This window comes from Octopus bimaculoides, chromosome 14, assembly GCF_001194135.2.
Source record: "Octopus bimaculoides isolate UCB-OBI-ISO-001 chromosome 14, ASM119413v2, whole genome shotgun sequence".
Taxonomy (NCBI): domain Eukaryota; kingdom Metazoa; phylum Mollusca; class Cephalopoda; order Octopoda; family Octopodidae; genus Octopus; species Octopus bimaculoides.
In genome coordinates this window covers 2,449,013-2,453,574 of record NC_068994.1, presented here as the reverse complement: position 1 = coordinate 2,453,574, position 4,562 = coordinate 2,449,013, and positions in this window count along the sequence as shown.

Below are 4,562 nucleotides of genomic sequence, written 5' to 3'. Positions count from 1 at the left end.
TATTTCAGAAAATATTTCCAACAAATATTTCCTCTTCCACCTATTGTAGACTTTAGATGTAATAGAAATATTAACCAGTACCTCTAATAAAAACTCCATTGGAGTTTCTGGACACTGCATCCCAAAAAACTCCCATAAGAGAGGTAAACTCTGTTTGTTGTGCAATAACATGAGTCAGACTAATTCCATCAAAAATTATAACAGAAATGTTATGATTTTCACAGGAAGGATCTGTAAGGATTCCCATTTGGTGTATGCAGCAGAATGCACCAAACACAAAATGATTTTATTATTATTATTATTATTATTATTATTATTATTATTAAGGTGGTGAGCTAGCAGAACTGTTAGCATACTGGGTGAAATGCTTAGCAGTGTTTCATTCATCTTTATGTTCTGATATCAAATTCCACAGAGCTCAACCATTTCATCCTTTCAGGGTTGATAAAATAAGTACCAGTTGAGTACTGGGGTCGATGTAATCAACTCACTCCTCCCCCAAATTTCAGGCTTTGTGCTTTTAGTAGAAAAAATTATTATTATTTGATGAAGACGTTCAGCCTATTTTGCTGGCTACGATGGAAAGTGTCTGCTAGCCATAGCCAGCAGACTAAGGTGATACTTCAAGAATCCTGCGGAGAACTCTTGCAGTTCTAAGCAATGATGATTTTTATAGGTGTTCTATCTTTATATTTGTACCAATCCTTTTGAGTAATGTTGGTAGTTGAGTGCTGATACTTCCAAGCACACCAATTACTATTGGTATCCAGTCCATTCTCTTCATCCTGCATATTTCCCACTTCAAATTGTCATAGTTGTTCCCTTCATCTTCTTCTTTCTCTTTGATCCTGTTGCTAGTGCAATATCCCAGCTAGTTTTCAAGTGAACTTCTGAACCACAGCAATTTTCAAGTTGGTAAGATTATCAAAATAGCTACTCTAACCTTACCATCAATGATACTTGTTAATTACATAATGTTGACCTTTTCTTAATTTTTCTCTAGATTTGAACTATTTCATCTACCCTTTCACCAAATTATGTCCACATTATGAAGAAAAGATCAAATATAATACATTTTAAAAGCTTTTATCACTAAAAATATCTATTGAATTTCCTCTCCCTAAATGTTAGCTGAAAGAATAATGTTGTCATTCTACCTTGAAGTATGATAAGTGACACGATAAAGAAAACAAAGTATTGACCATATTTTTATATTTAATTATTATTCTTTTTGCCTAATTACAGTTCAGCTGTCTTCTAGCTGTATTCTCAAAGATATTCCTACCATGGCCATCTCAGTTATGTTACTGGCATGCATTATCCAACATTCCATACCTTTTCATTTGAGGGTGACTTGACTGCTATTTTTAACACATCCTGGAACCAATTACAGGCTCTCTCTTGTTGGCTCATTCATTAAATTATTACTTAAAAAGTAAATTTTGATATTTTTCATAACTTTCTATGTTTATTTGTAATTTTTTTTTGTGGGGGGAGGGCAGAAATAATATTTAGATCTACTGATTATTTTCATTCATTTTTATTGCCTGTTAAATAACCAAATTTAAAAACAACAAATCATGAGTTATTTATTTAATATTAAATAAAACACTCTCACTTTTGTACATTATGCATATAACTACATTATACACATAGCTACATTTTACTATTTCAAGTAAATTTTATGTTGTTATAACAACATTAAATTTACTTGAAATTATATATTTGAAAACCTAAAAAAGGATATTTCCTTATGGTTATATATTTTCCATCTATTCTTCTAATCATAATTTATTTTCTTGAATTTCTTGTGATTAAAGAATCATCTGGTTATATTTATACAGTCTAATCGAATGGATATTGATATTTTTGGTCAAAAATATTTTTAATGATTCTGACTCGAGGTTTCTAGTCTTGCTTATCCCTTGACAGTCTATGTTTCAGCTAACCTCAGTTCTGGTTCATTAATTCAAAGAATTATTGCTTAAATGTAACTAAGCAGGAAATTCTAGATTAAATAACGTAATGAAGCATAAGTTAATTCTATTAGACCAAAACTAAATTTACTTATAATTTACCCATAAAGTACTGGGATTTGCACTTACATAGCATGGACTGCTGAGCACATTTTATGAAAATGAGACTACCATGCACACATAGAAAACAAAAAATAGTTTAAGTATCTGCTTAGTATATTATGGTGGCAAGTTTTACATCATCTGAAAAGTCATTAGTTGAACTATTAGTCCTTTTGCATTCTGTGGGGTACCGGAGCATTTCAGTGACATTAGAACCCAGCAAATGCCCATAAATCAAATGCATCTCTCTGGGCCACGATCGTGGCCTGTCGGCCTGTGCCTGATGGCCACTATCGTGGCCCATCATGCTTTATGTATTAATTACTCAATGTTTGTATTTTCTGTAACATTCTGTATAGCATTGTAAATAAAATGTCATTAGTCATGATGAATAATAGCTGAAATATATTCTGACTAAATTACATCAATCAGCTATATTGTAAACTTGTTCCTCTTCCCTATCATATTACTGGAAAAATTTGATGGAAACAAAAAAATTATGAAGCTTATTTTGAATTCAAAATGGAAATGCAACTGGCCAAATTTACTCATGTAAAAGTTATTTTTAAAACCTATTTACTTACTTATAAATCGATACTATAACCATGCCATAATAGAATTTTCTCCTCTTCAGAAATCATTCTATTCATGATTCTAAATTTTGTCAAAAACAAAATGGTTTCCATTTGGATACCTGTAAAGCTTACTTAAATTCAAAAGAACATGTTTGCTTTTGCACGTACACACATACATATACACATGAGTGTGTGTGTATGCTTGTGTATATATGTATGCAAAGAGAAAGAGAGAGAGAGAGAGAGAGAGACAGAGACAGAGTCAGTGACACAGAGAAAGACAGAGAAATGTTGGGGAAAATACAGAAATGTATATAACATCTATATTGTAAAATCCTCTGTTGCTATAGTGTGAGAATAGTTTCATGTCAATGAAGTGTGTTACATGAGTCAGTAAGAACTGGCGATTCCACTCAAACTCCTCTCTGAACATATGATGCTATAAGTGTAGGTGTGTAGGTGAAGGTACTGGAGGATGTATGTATTTCCACTTCATTGGCAGATATTTCAGTCTGATGATACAATTTCTTTTATAAAAAAAAAAAATGATTTAGTTTTGAATACAAATTATATTATAGATAGTTATACTATGATTTGATAGTTAAAACAATTATAATGCAATATTAGATTATCAATAAAATTATTAGATGTAAATAACAATTATATCATAATATACAGTGTATATGACCTAATTTGTGGAGGTGCAATAGCTCAGTGGTTAGGGCAGCGGACTCGCAGTCATAGGATCGCGGTTTCGATTCCCAGATCGGTCATTGAGAGCGTTTATTGAGCGAAAACACCTAAAGCTCCACGAGGCTGATGATGAACCCTGCTGTACTCTTTCACCACAACTTTCTCTCACTCTTTCTTCCTGTTTCTATTGTACGTGTATTTCAAAGGGCCAGCCTTGTCACACTGTGTCACGCTGAATCTCCCTGAGAACTACATTAAGGGTACATATGTCTGTGGAGTGCTCAGCCACTTGCATTTTAATAAATGAGCTGCAACGTCACTGGTGCCAAGCTGTATTGGCCTTTGCCTTTGCCTTGGAAAGCATCGGTGGCGTGGAGAGAGAGACTCATACGCATCGGCGACAGCTGGCCTTCCATAAACAACCTTGCCCAGACTTGTGCCTCGGAGGATAACTTTTTAGGTGAAATCCCATGATCCTTCATGATCGAAGGGGATCACAATATGACCTAGTTTAATGCAGTCACTCTATAACAATTCTATAGCTTCTATTTTACATTAAATTGAAGTTTGTGATAGAATCAAATTTTGTTAAATTTTATATAAATGCTTTGATATTCTCTAAAAGACCAAGTAAGTGTATAAACATATTTTATGAAGACTTGAAGATATCATTTCAATGAATTTCTGTGTGTGTATATTTGAGCAAGTAGTTAGGTGCATGTGTGTATGTATGTTATCTTCTGTTCATATGTATGTATGTATGATAATGTATGATAATGTATGTATGTATGCATGTATTTATGTATGTATAGATAGAGAGAGAGAGATAAATAGATATACATATATATGTATATGTGTATATATGTATGTATATATATATATATATTTATATACATATATATATATATATGCACGCACACACATACCAACACTTGCGGGTATATACAACTATAAATATGCATATTTATACATATCATCAACACCACTTTAACGTTCACTTTTACATGCTTGCATGGGTCAGATGGAATATATTGAGGTAAATTTTCCTATGGCTTGATGCCCTACTGTCACAAATTTCACTTGTTTCAAAACAAGGTAATATCTCCCAGTTCCATAAATAGGTGTTTGTGTGTGCATGCATGTGAGTGTGTGCATCTGTGTATGTATGTGTATATATATATATATATATATATATATATATATATATATATATATA